Source organism: Haliotis rubra, unplaced genomic scaffold (assembly GCF_003918875.1).
Source record: "Haliotis rubra isolate DU_JTF1 unplaced genomic scaffold, ASM391887v1 Scf800, whole genome shotgun sequence".
NCBI lineage: Eukaryota > Metazoa > Mollusca > Gastropoda > Lepetellida > Haliotidae > Haliotis > Haliotis rubra.
Genome location: NW_025767525.1, coordinates 284925 through 300849, shown reverse-complemented (window position 1 = coordinate 300849; position 15925 = coordinate 284925). Strand labels below are relative to the sequence as shown.

The 15925-nt window shown below is 39.5% G+C and overlaps 1 protein-coding gene across 1 annotated transcript in view; it reads right to left on the bottom strand.

The window, feature by feature from the left end:
- LOC124261619 (mucin-19-like) overlaps window positions 1-6128 on the bottom strand; it is a 46502-nt gene extending 40374 nt beyond the window's left edge. Inside the window, exon 1 of the mRNA XM_046695956.1 lies at window positions 6043-6128. The gene's annotated coding sequence lies outside the window, so the exon portion shown is untranslated. The remainder of the gene's footprint in view (window positions 1-6042) is intronic.
- Window positions 6129-15925: the final 9797 nt, after the last annotated feature.

Below are 15925 nucleotides of genomic sequence, written 5' to 3'. Positions count from 1 at the left end.
GTATTCTTTGAGTTAGTATTCTTAATTTCTATTTCTAGTTTTCGTTTGTATTTTTACAGGTTAAGGCGGTGAATGTGATATACATTTAGGGTCCACAGAGTCCTGGGCGTCATGCTTTGTAATCAGTCGTCAGTTACCCACACTTGATATGTTCAAAGTTAGTTTTGTCTGTTAACATATAAGTTAGGGAAACAAGAATGAGGCCCATTAACAACTTTTATAGAAAGGAGCATTACAGTCAGTACTTCTCGGCAAATTTTAGATTTCGGTTTGTCATTATATTCATCTCGATGCAGGCATTCCCCCACCAATGACTAGTTGTTCTGTAGACGAAATACGTCAGTGTAGTAAACTATTTCCCTCACCACAGGTAACATTGCCTGAAAATAACGACTTAGTTTTTACAAAGCTCGTTTTACTTTAGAGTTCGCAAAAGCAGAGGATGGCAACTTTGTAGTTTCTGTCCGAGTGAACATTTCATTCAAGTGAAAAAAACCCGAAAAAACGAAAAAAAGCAAAAAAAAAAATAAAAAGAACACAAAAGAACAAAAAAAATAAATAAATAAAAAAAACACACAAAAAGAACAAAAAACACTATTTCCGTGTTCAGATAAATTTATTACCTTTAATTACAGTGAGTAACTGTTTAGTTGAGCGAATCACTTACTTTTATGTTCATAAACTTAATATAATAGACTAGTGTTTTCTGACACGTCAGTGAGAGGGGAACCCAACCGCAGGTATGAGAGGGCACAACCTATATTTTTTAATATGGTATATATCTACCCTTCAGGAACAGTAAGTTTGATGGCATGAAATAAGCACTAAAAGCATTTCTATACCCAATGAAATGTCCCAAGTGTCTAAAAAACGACATGTTCAGCAACTTTAAGTAATGTTTATAATCAGTCATGCTTGATTCACCCCGTAACCTTCATTTATTTATGTCCAGGAGATGTGATCAGCACCAGATGTAGCAGACATCTCATTATGTGAAGTATTTCACAAAAGTGATCCACACTTGACGCACTTCGGTGACCACGAGTTGATGACATTTCCCACAGTCTGGGCGAACAGTAGAGTGATCAATGCTGCATGGACCGTTTGGATATACTTTCAATTACCAAAGACGGAATAAACACGTCGTGCCCTGAGTGGGAAGTAATATTGAACAATCTGTACATGTATGTAGCGTCTGTTAAACAGAGCATAACTCAACGTCTGTTTTGTGCATTGGGTTGTGATGTAAAGTGTGTTAAAAAATCCATGCTCATTAATACGTACATTGACATATTGATCTCAAGGTGCGCAGTTATCTCCGTTTGTCATGCCGGAATCCAACAGTGCTTTTCCAGATTGAGCTACCCAGTTGTTTCATGGTGATAAGAGACTCCAGATTGAGATAATCCGTTGTTTCATGGTAATAAGCGACCCAAGATTGAGCTACCCAGTTGTTTCATGGTAATAAGCGACTCCAGATTGAGCTACATTGTTGTTTCATGGTAATAAGAGACTCCAGATTGATCTATATCGCTGTTTCATGGTAATAAGCGACTCGAGATTGAGCTACAGTGTTGTTTAATGATAATAAGAGACTCCAGAATGATCTACATCGTTGTTTCGTGGTAATAAGCGACTCAAGATTGAGCTGCATGGTTGTTTCATGGTAATAAGAGACTCCAGAATGATCTACATCGTTGTTTCATGGTAATAATAGACTCCAGATTGAGCTTCTCCGGGGTTTTCCCATATTAAACCATCATGTTGAGATAAAATTCAAATAATACTATATTGCTTTGGTACGGGACACAATTAATAAGTGTTGTTTGTGCGTCCTTGTCTGTGCTCCTTAACTTAATTTTGCAAATGTTTTAAAAATATGATTTATCATTATTTCACGATTGCAACCCAGTAGGCGGAAATGATTGGCAGACACATCAATCCAAACAAGGACTTAAAAAAAAAATTATCGACATTTTTATCGTGGCTATCAACAAACTGCAAATTATATATGATTGATTGAACAATTCGAGCTGTTCTTTGCCGTTTAGGTACGATCAAGTTTCACCCTTGTTATTAACAATTACAGCTCGGTTTTGATTGATGTGATTTCACACAGATACGAGATACACGAATAATATAAACATCAAGCGAATAAACAATGAATTAAAGCCAAACGTAACGTGACACGTTCCTGTGTAAGCTGTGTGAAAAGTGGGTAGTTACGATATGTCTGACATGACGAGAACTAATATAGATACAATGCATATAATTTATACATGTTTAAAAGTCACCTTGGCGTGCATCATCAACTCTTTCCCTACTCACTGATAACAAGGTTTCAAGTTGGCAACGATGTATGTACTCATACATTTTACGTAATGACATATTACCGTAGTAAATGAGGAAATGTTCTCTCTTTATTGCAATATTTCTGTACGTGTATAAGCAGTGAATATTTAAAAGATGAGTTCGGATATTTCTTCTTAAAGAAGGTAAAGTATTGTCACTCATGACCACGTGTTACGTCTCCCGCTATTGGGACTGTGACGTCATACGCATGATGACGTCATACGATACCGTTATACAGTCGCCTCTGACATCACTTAGTTTACATTGTAGACATGAAGATCCGTTGAACCGCGGTTTGACAAGAAGAAATATCTGGGCCCGGTTGTTCAAAACTCGGTTATCTTTTAACCAGCCGTTAAGTTCATTTAATTGACTGTTACCTTATAACAGAGGGTTATCTTGTTGTTCAAAACTCTGTTAACTTAAACAGGTTGTTAACGTGACGTTAAGTTAACACACATAAGGACCGCCGCTAACTGGTTAACAGTGTGGTTAACTCGCAAATGGCGTTCATGGCTAACACTGCTTTCATGAGGCCAGTTCAGCAAAGAAAGGATAGGGTGTATCGTGGACTGGACTTCGATATTGGAAATTATTCTGACGAAGAGTTACATACGAAACTGTATCTATGCACATCATAGGAACTAAAATACATGTTGTACAAGTACATGATGCCTACGTTTCATCTTTTAACACTTGTGGAAAGGTTTATATATGCTTTACTACACTAAATGTGTGAATTTCTTCTGTAAATATTATTCAAACAAACACTTTCAAAGAATATAACACGTACACCCTATACCCACGTATGATATGATATTGAACGAGGCTACATGTAGATAATTAAATTAGTTTCATGAAAAAATATTCGAACGATTACATTATGATACTGAAAGTGTAATCGGCGGGATATGGTGATTGTGTATACTCTTATTCTACCGACCGTCACCTCAGAGAAATTGCCAAATACACTCCCAGAAGCCAGAAATGCCGATTACTACCGTTGTCGTTCTGCGTGATTTTGCGTCAGTCATGGCGTCAGGCAGGACAGAAACTTGACAGTTTCGTGTAAACACATCACATTCCTGTATTGTATCTATATTTAATTTCCTATTTCTTGCTACTATGCTCTTTCCATGCAAATGGGTGTCTGAAAATTTGAGAAAATGCTACACAGTGTAAAGTCTGAAATTTTCTTTGTTTACATTTCAAACATGTGTTGTCTTTCGAGCACAGCAGTTGTTTCCACCCCCAATATCTTTCGTTTCACTTTATCTAGACACTTGGTATTGGTGCCAAAAAGACCAGTTGTAATTAGATTCTAAAATGTATGAGGAATTCAGTAGGGCTGGGACGAGTAGGAAACAATGGAATCGAGTACCCGCATGTACGTACCCGAATCGGAATCGAGTACCCGGAAATGTAAGAAATACATTCGGGTCAACTTTCTGAATATTCAATCACGATTTGACAGAGATTATTGTAGAAAACTTGAACAGTTGGTAATAAGACATTAAAACTGACCTCAAGCTATTTAATTTACGTCTGTTTAACCAATATAGAGAGTAACACCATTACTTACATTCCTCGTTATAACAACGAACGTTTTGTTCCTGCTGCTACTGTAACTTAACTACTCACTGCTCATGCACTCATAAATTACAGTCATTAAAACTATGCTCCTTTAATCGGACAATACCAATGATGCAAAAACCCGTGAATTTCCGGGTTAGAATGTTGATCTTCAGTAATTAACCCATGCTTGTCGTAAGAGGCGACTAACGGGATCGGGTGGTCAGACTCGCTGACTTGGTTGACACATGTCATCGTATCCCAATTGCACACATCGATGCTCATGTTGTTGATCACTGGATTGTCTGGTCCAGACTCGATTATTTACAGACCGCCGCCATATAGCTGGAATATAGAGGCGTAAAACTAAACTCACTCACTCACTCACTCACTCAATGACGATAAAGACAAGCTATTGTCTGCCCTTGTCATTACAGAGCTCTCTCCCTTTCCGGGTACCCGATTCCTAGAAATAGGACTCGATTCCAGCTGTACCCGACCCGGATTCGAGTACCGTAGTACCCGTCCCAGCCTTAGAATTCAGTGATGCATTTGTCGCCGCTGAATATGAAATATATGTGATGTAATTGGCGTCTCAATACCGGCCTTCGCGAAACGTTGTGAGATGTGAGTGATATGCAGGCCTACTTCGTAGTCACTTTGATTAAATTTTATATTTGAATATCGAAACCCTTTTTGTCACAGCGAACACAACACTATCTCTTGTCATTTTACACGATAATGTTTGGAATTTTAAACTTATTTTATAACAATATCTGATTGCTATATATATACACTGATGTATTTTATATAAGGAATACAATGGCACAATAGTATTTCTCTGCCGAATCGTTGCAGCGTTCTATAATACGCTTATGAAATATAAAACAACTTGAATAAATTGAAAAGAACTATCTATGCATTTTCTATAGTCACTTGTGAATTGAACTAAATGGAGGTTCATCTGATTAATGAGTATCGAGGAAATTATGTTCATCTATAAATTAGACGCAGCTTCATGTTTTTCAAGACATCTTTCCGGAATATGCGTCTGTGAAGGCGTTCAGATAATGACGATATTGCACAGTTTTATTCATGAGATTCCTGTCAACAGTAAGGTCGAATAATAGATCGATTAAGTTCAGCAGTGTTGGCCCTGGGGCCTATAGTACAATTACAGTTTGATTACTTGCACGTGGTGCTAGTAACATATTAAGTTTCTATTGGCATTGAATGCATATTTCAGATAAAGCTAATGGTATTATTGTCACAACATCTATATTGTTTGATGTTAAAGATTTGGCAATGTGTGTTCATACATTACAATTTTTGACAGACTTGGCAAATAATTAATAAATGATTGTAGCCGTCTAAGCGTAACTCCTGTGTGTAATATTTGTTAATATACTATCCACTGAAAACATGCTTCTACTATTAATATTACATGTATTTTCATGGATTCATCATATTTTATCTATAGCTGTGCTATAGTTTCTCATTAAAATGTCTTTTTTGTTGTCGGAATTGAAGTAAGTCCCACACAGAGCTGGGATCATATGTCTTTGAAATATATATGCAAACGTCTGGAACCTTGTGTTCCAATACAAGCGTTCGTAGCGCTACGACATTCGCATGCCTATGATAAACTATAGAGTTGGTCTCAACCATTGACTGGATTACATTCTCATCGTCAGCTGAGAAATTTCGACTTCTCTTTTTCCTTGGGGTGCAGGCGACATTGTTATGAAATTGTTATGGTTTCACAAGTACCAGGTTGTTCTACTCCGTTTGTGGTGCTTTAGGTTTGGTACATCCCAATCTGTTGGCTGGCATTGGGAGGGTACCCGGCTTTGTTGCCAGGAACACAGCCCATCTGTACACAAGGTGAGGGTAATGTACAGCCCATCTCTGAGTAAGGTACACTCTCTGGGTTATGTCGAATAAGCAATACTGCCTGGGCTGCAGGTAAAAGAGGGCAAGGGTACCTGAGCTAACCATGATTCATTCATCCATCCATCCATCCATCCATCCATCCATCCATCCATCCATCCATCCATCCATCCATCCATCCATCCATTCATTCATTTACGTAAAATTACGAATAAAACATCTACTCACCAACACATTGCCCGGAGCAGCTGTCTACGAAGGCTGTCCCGTTACACTCGTTGTTGCAGTCGGTGCTGGAGACGTAGCCGGGTTTGCCCGTACACTGCCCATTGCAGCTGTCCACCCCGTAAGTGATGTTGCGACCCGTAGAGCCGCCGTAACATTCGCCGCAGTTGTTAGTGGTAGCGGTCCCATTACATTCATCTGCAAAGGGATAAATTATATAATACAAGGTAGTGTTGCTGCAACTACTGCAAAAACTACACCCTCCACTACTGCACCTACTATTGCCACCATTACTTCTACTAATACTGCGTTATATCTGATGCTGCTTCAGTAGCTGCTACCAATACTACTACTACTACTACTACTACTACTACTACTACTACTACTACTACTACTACTACTACTACTACTATAGTCTGTCATACAGACCCTGAAGTAAATATATCCAAGAAATCCCACGCAAGTCTAGAAAGTGTGGCAAGTCTAGATTTCCACAGCCCTCAGTCTCAGGGCTCCTTTTTTTATATATATTTTTTTTTTCACTTTGAGCTTTTTTTCTGTAAAATATGTTCATTTCAGAGACTAGGTGTTACTCTACTACTACTACTACTACTACTACTACTACTACTACTACTACTACTACTGATAGTACTACTTTTACTAAAATAATTTCTACTACTGCTGCTACTTTTACGAGTACTGTTGCTGCTGCTGCAACAACAACTGCTACTACTACTACTACTACTACTACTTAGTAGCACTGCTACTACAACTAATTGAACTTCTACTACTGTTGTTACTACTACGAGTACTATTACTGCTACAGCTACTACTACTACGAGTACTATTACTGCTACAGCTACGGGCGACTATTATTACTGCTACGAGTACTATTACTGCTGCTACAGCTACTACTATTACGAGTACTATTACTGCTACGGCTACTACTACTGACTGCTATTACTGCTACAGTTACTACTAGCTACTATTACTAAGCTGTACTACTACAGTTACTACTACTACGAATTACTATTACTGCTACAGTACTATTACTACTACGATTCATTATTACTACTACAGTTACTACTTGCTACTACTGCTACGGGTACTATTACTGTGCTACTATTACAAATACAATTGCTACAGCTACTACTACAGCTACTACTACGGTACTATTTTACTACTACTAATATTATTATTATTATCACTACTACTAACTCTGTTAAGGATTATATTGAATGATATCAATGTTCAGGAGGGATAAAGTTGATACCACTGGTATTTTCAGATGGAAATGATTACAATGTGTGCTCAATAGATTCCTACCATATATTTTATTGATTTGTCACTGTGTGCTCGTAATGTTCAACGGTGACACTTTGTTGTTCACGTACAAGATAAGCACTTCATGGCATCTAGCGAACGGCATCCGAAACACAACTTGTCATCTCGCGCATCAAACGAGGGTAGCACCCTCGTATATTTGGCGTTTCCCTGATACATAGATTAACGCTTAGTCTCTGAATATACACTGACTGACTGACTGAGTTTGGTTTTACGCCGCTTTTAGCAATATTCCAGCAACATCACGACGGGGGACACCAGAAATGGGCTTCACACATTGTGCCCATGTGGGGATTCGAACCTGGGTCTTCGGCGTGACGAGCTAACGCTTTAACCATTAGGCTACCCCACCGCCGCCTGAATATATACAATTTTGATACTAAGAAATAATCCCATTTAAATTCAATAGAGGCTCCAGTGAAATGGGTGATTCAGAACCTGAGGAAATCATTCAGGATTTTAGCATGGTAGGGAGGGCAAGGCAGTAGGGACAATAATGTGGTTCAGGGATGTGAGATCGACTACCTGGTACACGACAAACGTTACATTTGGCTTACTTTACACATAGAAATTTCACAGTATGGTACAACTAAGGTACTGTATGAAACCAATCTGATCATTGCTTTCACAAACCGGCAGCACAATGACGAGAACCGTTCAGGATCACGCACCCTCATCCTTCCAACGTAATGCTATCAGACCACTTCAAATACTTGAACAAATACTTAATAATTCACCGACGCCCCTCGTTGTGTCTGCGTTACCATAGTTTGCTGCCTAACCACCATCATAACAACAACGCACCTGCCATCTCAACGTTAATGTCACATTTCAGCCGTTCTATTATTCCATTAAACAATATCTGTGAATACATCATTCTGGCACTGATGGCATCCCAATGATTGTCATGTATTAATCATAGAGAGATAATGTGATAACGACTATTTCATTACACCTTGATGAGGAGAGGTTGGAAGACCTGGCCAACCCCGCCAACCGTAGAAGGTCAAGGTGTTTGACTGTATTCGTTACCATTCTTATTCTTTGTCCATTCGTATGTTTGTTTCTCATCTCAAACCTAAACCAGATACAGGTCGGGTGGGCCAAAAATGAATAAATAATAATTTAACAAAGGTAAACGTGATCAACTGGCAAAATCCGTTATATTCTTTTATTCTGTAGATTAATTCGCTTTGCTTGGATCGTGAACAATTGGTATGTCACCAGAAGTGAAGCTATGCAAAGAACCAGTGGTGCTGGACCATCAGAGTGTTGACCAGTGGTGCAAGAACCCATAGTGTTGGACCATCAGAGTGTTGACCACTGTTGTTGTGACCGTGGTGAAGTCATGTCGAGAACCCATAGTGTTGGACCATCAGAGTGTTGACCACTGTTGTGTGACTGAGGTGAAGACATGTCAAGAACCTATAATGCTGGACCATCAGAATTTTGACCACTGTGGTGTGACCGTGGTGAAGTCATGTCAAGAATCAACAGTGCTGGACCATCAGAGCGTTGACCACTGTGGTATGACCCCGGTGAAGTCATGTCAAGAACCCATAGTGTTGGACCATCAGAGCGTTGACCACTGTGGTGTGACCGTGGTGAAGTCATGTCAAGAATCCACAGTGCTGGACCATCAGAGCGTTGACCACTGTTGTGTGACCCATAGTGTGGTGAAGTCATGTCAAGAACCCATAGTGCTGGACCATCAGATTGTTGACCACTGTGAAGTCATGTCAAGACCAGTGCTGGACCATCAGAACATTGACCACTGTGGTGTCAAGAACCCATAGTGCGTGGACCATCGTGGTGAAATCATGTTGACCCACAGTGCACTGTTGGTGTGACCGTGGTGAAGTCGTCCATGACCCAGTGCTGGACCATCAGAGTGTTGACCACTGTGGTGTGACCGTGGTGAAGTCATGTCAAGAACCCACAGTGCTGGACCATCAGAGTGTTGACCACTGTGGTGTGACCGTGGTGAAGTCATGTCAAGAACCTATAGTGCTGGACCATCAGAGCGTTGACCACTGTGGTGTGACCGTGGTGAAGTCATGTCAAGAACCCACAGTGCTGGACCATCAGAGCATTGACCACTGTGGTGTGACCGTGGTGAAGTCATGTCAAGAACCCACAGTGCTGGACCATCAGAGCGTTGACCACTGTGGTGTGACCGTGGTGAAGTCCGTCATACCAGAACCCACAGTGCTAGAAGTCATCATACCAGTACATCGTCAGTGGCAAGAAATAGTTAAGTATGCTGAGTCAACTACAAAAGAAATGTTTGCTCCAGTGACCACACTTGATTCTCTGGGGCTATGTTACGGTGGTTTATTCTTTTACTACAGACTGACCCGTATGAGTATACAATTAGTCAAATACAAAACAGGTGACGGCATCTTGTTCGTAAACAACATGGCGACTGCCCTAGAGATTTCGATTGATTTCAGGAATCGCAAAGTACAAATACCGTCAACTTTTTCAAATCTTTTGATGTATTTTTAATGAACTTCCTCGGGTGATTGAATGCACTTTGCGAGGGATGACCGGGTATGTTACAATATCGATCTTGAGTATCGATCAGACAATTGGTACCGCCATTTTGTTTGACACAAATGCAAGGGGTATGAGAAGTGGAATGTGATTGGTCAAGAGGAGGCGGGCAAGTGTTCTTGACCATCGTAGAGTTATGTAAGACCCATGACGAAGACCATGATGATGTTGACTGTGACGTCATTCTCACTCGACACTGATTGCTCGATCTGCCTCTGATGATAACATTTTTCTCAATCTTTGACCAGAGTCATTTTGAAATATTACATAAGGATGTATGACTTACAAAATAGGGAGCTATTGTTCAGACAAGAATCCTTGCGTAAGGAACTGATTTTTAGAGAAAGTCCTCTTATTTTCCTATTTCTATATCAGATTGTAAGGTCAGTATGATATAATATTTTACATCACAATGAACGCCATGACGTCATGATAATGACGAGCTAAATGAAATGTCCAGATAACTTAGTATTCTAGATAATGATCTGCTTTCCACAAGGCGCCATGACGTGTCTCTACATAATGTATCTTACCATTGCAGTCGAGGAAGTCGCTGATGGCGCTGACGTTGGCGGTTCCACCGTAGCACATTTTGCATTTGGGGTGAAACAGGGCTGCGCCGTTACATTGACCGGCGCAATCCAATGTTCCCGAGCAACCAGTCACTGGAATAACAATTTGATAGTGAAATATTAGAAATATAACACGTGAAATAAAAGAAATAATAAACAAATAACGCAAATAACAAGAGACAAATAGCAATCTGTAATTGAATTTGTATTCCCTTAAACACAGTTCCGGTATTGAAAACAAAGACATTAATTATAAATTGGAAAGTTTGAATCTCTTAAACCAACACTGACCATTGTATGACAAGAATGAGAAACAGTTGTGAGAATATGTTATCGCCCTTAGGGCTTCATGGAACCTTGTTTCAAGATGATAGAGTGAAATGTCATTCCGGATTAATTAAATCATGTCCGGATTGAAGATTCAATGTACAAGTAAGCTCATATTACATTAGCATGTTAGTCACAGTTATGGTAAGGTTAGGGATGCGGATTAATTAGGGGATAACTGTACTGTGCTTGACGATTTGGGGACGCATACCATTGCTTGTATAGCCGCAAATTTAGTTATATCGGTGACGCGTGGTTATAAAGTCGCAAATTTAGTTATATCGGCGACGCGTGGTTATATAGTCGCAAATTTAGTTATATCGGCGACGAGTAATCCCTGTTCTAATTCAACTCGTTTTACGCTGTTTTTTCGTGAAATAAATTCATTATATAAATCAGATCAAAGTTCCTCTAGGTCAAAGGTTAATCATGTCACTCCTTGAATTTACAGCATCGCAAGAAAAAGTAGTTCCCTTTTCAAACTTCAACACGTTTATTATGTGCACACTGACTTAATTTGTTATAGCTAAATGGACGGAATTATCATGAAACCGCCCTCAAGCGGGCCGCTGCAAATGATAATGGCCCGCTGATTCCTCAACGACGGGCCATTATCAGTTCTGTTGTCAAATGACGTCACAGCAGGAGACGTCACGCTCCATAATGACTTCATAAATCTTGTTTCATGATCTAACAGTGTTGGGCCAGCAACCCGTTGCGAGTAAGTTGCTTGAACTTACAATTAAATTTATGATACTGTTTTGTCTTTTTTAACACAAATTCCATCCATTTTAGCGGGATAGGGGAGTTAATTGACCAAGGGCTTCTGCAAATGACAATGCCCTGAAAAACAGCGTTGCCCCAATAGTGCAGGGATACATTCATAGGTTTTGATGAATCGGTTTTCAAATTGAGGTTTATACGTGTGTTGTAGTCACTGAATCATAAACCCATCGAAAACACATGCAAAGGAAAGACATTTTAACATAAACAAATCTGGGAACCCATGGTACAAGACAAAATAAGGATTTGCACAAGAAAATATTTTCGCTACTGACACATCACTAGTTCGGATAACTGAATCCATCATTCATCTCATAAAATTACAATCAACGCACCTGGCATAACACCTTAACTATAAAAGGAATGATTAAAGCAGCACAACACGATTATTGTACCGCGATTAGTCAATGGTAATAACAGGAATCTGTTCGTCCCGCTGTGGCAGAGTGGCGTGATCATGGAAACATTCCTTTGGTCTTTGAAAGGAATTGGTTAATTTCCGCTTATCCGTTTTCATATGAAAGGCTGCTGGTTCAGAGGGCTGAGTGCACCGCCATGATATTGATAAACCACGTTGGTATTGTGGGCTGGTGGCACCAGTTTGCTTGTGCTATACACAGAATAACTAACGGGTTACGGCCAGGTATCAAAATGGATTATTCAGAATTTAGAACATCAGAATTTTAGACCATTAGAATTTTAGAATGAGTGGGTGGGTGGGTTTTGAGTGAATGAATGAGTGAGTGAGTGAGTTTAGTTTTACGCCGCACTCAGCAATATTCCAGCTATATGGCGGCGGTCTGTAAATAATCCAGTCTGGACCAGACAATCCAGTGATCAACAGCATGAACATCGATCTGCGCAATTGGGGACCGATGACATGTGTCAACCAAGTCAGCGAGCCTGACCACCCGATCCCGTTAGTCGCCTTTTACGACAAGCATAGTCGCCTTTTATGACAAGAATGGGTTGCTGAAGACCTATTCTACCCCGGATCTTCAAGGGTGAGTGAATGAAGGAAGGAAGGGAGGAAGAAATGGGATTTGAATGAATGATTGAATGAATGAATGATTGAATGAATGAATGCAAATCCTTTCGCGAGCAACATGAAACAATCTTGCAAATCGATTGTATACATTTAAGGTGGCTTTGAACACTGCTGAGGTGTCAATTCAATGAGGTGTCAATTCAACGAGGTGTCAATTCAATTTTTTCGAACTAAGTTTCAGCCATTGCTTTTTCCATGTGTTACTTCTCTACCACCCGCCTTGCTTGGTACAATCTGCCTGAACCTCGGTCACCTCGCCATCTGATGACATTACGAACTAATTACGAAAACTGCTTTCCAAAGGAGAGACATGCTAATATAACTTATAGGTTTAGTATGTTTTCAAATGCTGCCATTATCCAACTATTCCTGAACCCGGTGGGCGAAGAATATGTCCCTGTTTTATTACCTTGACCTTCTTTCGTGACGGATGACGGTGGGGAGGAATGTGTATACTCACTAGTTTATTACTGTTGCGAATGTCTAATAGAACACCCAGCAGAACACCCAATAGAACACCCACTGTCGCTAACAGTATTACACATTAGGCAAGTATAAAATTATACATAAGAATTATCTATCCATAAATTATAAATTCAAACACCTGTTACCGTTATTTTGCACTTTATGAAATCAGCAGATAATCGAGACTGGGTATTTTCAGGCGTTGATGGTTATACACCGTCTTCCCTTAGTGATCTGTGTTTATGCTTAACTTCCTTGTTTACTATATGTTACTATACGTATATATGGAGCTGTGTTAGATATGACAATGGCTACTTCAAATACATCAGAGGGGCGTTATATGCTGTCACAGGTTGATTGTCTCGGTACTGCAGCTCGCTTGGTTGCCCAGTGAACAATGGCGTGTGTACAAGTTTTGTCCTGACTGGCCTTGTATTGGCTTAAGCCATTCAGGGTAGGGAACAATCAGGGTAGCGTACCAAGCTGACTCCCTTGAACTGGGTCAAGCTCTGGTTCACAGAGGCAATACCTAAACGATCGCAAATGTATTATCCCCGTACATTCCTTCCAGCTGAAATGGTTATGAAATCCAAAACCTTAGTTAAATTTAGAATACAGCTGTTGATAACGTCACATTTCTTTTGTAGGTTTTAGACCTAGTTCTTGTACGGGTTAGAATTGGTCTTCAGCAACCCATGCTTGTAAGAGGCGACTAACGGGATCAGGCGATCAGGCACGTGGCATCGTATCCCAATTGCGCCAATTGATATTCATGCTGTTGATCACTGAATTGTCTGGTCCAGACTCGATTATTTACCGACCGCCGCCATATAGCTGAGATATTGCTGAGTGCGGCGTAAAATAACAAACCAACCAAATATTTTACAACTGTTTCCGGGTTTACTTTATAGTAACCAAACAAACAAAAAACCCACAAAAACAAACAAACTTTATAGTTTCAACTTCTGACACTCAGTCAACACGGAACAGCATACAAAGTTACATATATTCACACTGAATGCTTGTTTGTAATCATATACGTATCATGGACGAGCTGGTAAAGGTATTCGTCGCTTTCAGACAAATTATAGCGAACTAAAGAGGGTCCCACGCAAGATTTTGTGGACTATTTTGCAAATCAAACTGAGATCCACATACATCTCTTGTTTTAAAGTTCTTTGATCAAGGGTGCAACATTAATGCCTCTGTAAAGATTTCAGACCGTTTTGATGGGGCACGCAGAACTTTCCACGTTGCCGCATCATTGACAAATATGGTGTCCGATGCAAATCCCTATTTTGACGTGTACCATAAGTTCTGTTTTTTTAGGTGAGCAATTATTGGCTAGATTTTCCATTTGTTTACGACTGTTGTCATCGTTGGGGCAGGATATGATCACCTTATGCGAACACCTGGTATCACAGTACCTGACAGTGATTCAGTAATACCTAGCTCATTATAACATAGAATTCGTACAATCGCCTCAAAGTTTTCAATCCAATTTATAAACAGTTTGCAGGTAACACTCATCACAAACATGGCCGCCTACACGCATCAACATTGCCCTGGTAACGCACTGAGCGCCAACCCCTGTCTGTAATTAGCAACGAATCCCGTCTTCAATTATGAATCACTCTATCAAGCTAACGATAGACGGTCAGATACTTTACTGTTTCTATATTCTTATCGTTCTAACATTAAATTCTGCCATTACTATTCAGTTTGTTTACGTTTTATATAGGTTGTCAGCCGGTAATCAGTTAGTTCTACAGTAAATATGTGTGTAATAGGAATTTCGCCATTTTATTTGTTATATTTTATGTTACACTCTCAGGAAAAAACATTATCAGTCGGGACGCTTCAGTTATCATATTGTTTATGATTGCAATGATTGTTTTGAATGTTGTATGTTTCTGTGTTTGTTTTGGGGAATAGTGTTAATGACGGATGCTACGTGCATTCATGCATGCATGCTTACAGTATAGCCAGAATCGTAAGCTGTAAGCATGGATTTCTTTGGAATATGGTAATAGTTTTGTTGTGCTTGTGTAACTGAACAGTACATATGCACGCTATTCCCCAAAGTTGTGTGCATTTTAATTATGTTTTTTATCATTCCCAGGTAGGTAGAGACAGTGTGTATATTAATAATCATACAGTAAAATGATGCTTTTATGTCCACATTGACTGAATAATAATGGCCGTGAGGACATTAGGACATGTTATATGAAACATATCACCAGCGTGTCTTTATCAAACGATCGATGGGACAGACTCATGATGGCATGTATTTGTCATTGACGCGAGCCAAGGCTGTTACTATGGCAATTGCCACATCACCCAGGGCAAGGCCTCTAAATAAATAACTTGTATTATACATAAATTGAATGTGTAGGACACTTAGTGAATAGTGAACGTGTTTCCTATTGCTTTTCTTGTTGGTGTTATGGTATATATATATGAATGTCTCATGAGGAAACATCATTGTCATATAAGAAAACATTAATGTCCCAGAATGAAACATTATTGTCACATGATGAAACATCAATGTCATATGATTGCAGTGTTCCTTTATTTATTCTCAGGTTTTCTCCCATAGCGCTATTCGATGAAAACTGAAAAATATTAAAGGAACACTTCAATTTTCCTGTGTTCCTATATTTGTTTCTTTCAGTATATATTTATATAGCTTTAACGACAAATATATCTGATAAACTATTCAGTCCCCATTTAAATATCTTGCAATGTTGTGTGGGTGGGGAGTATATGATAACTTAAAACGTGTTCTGCA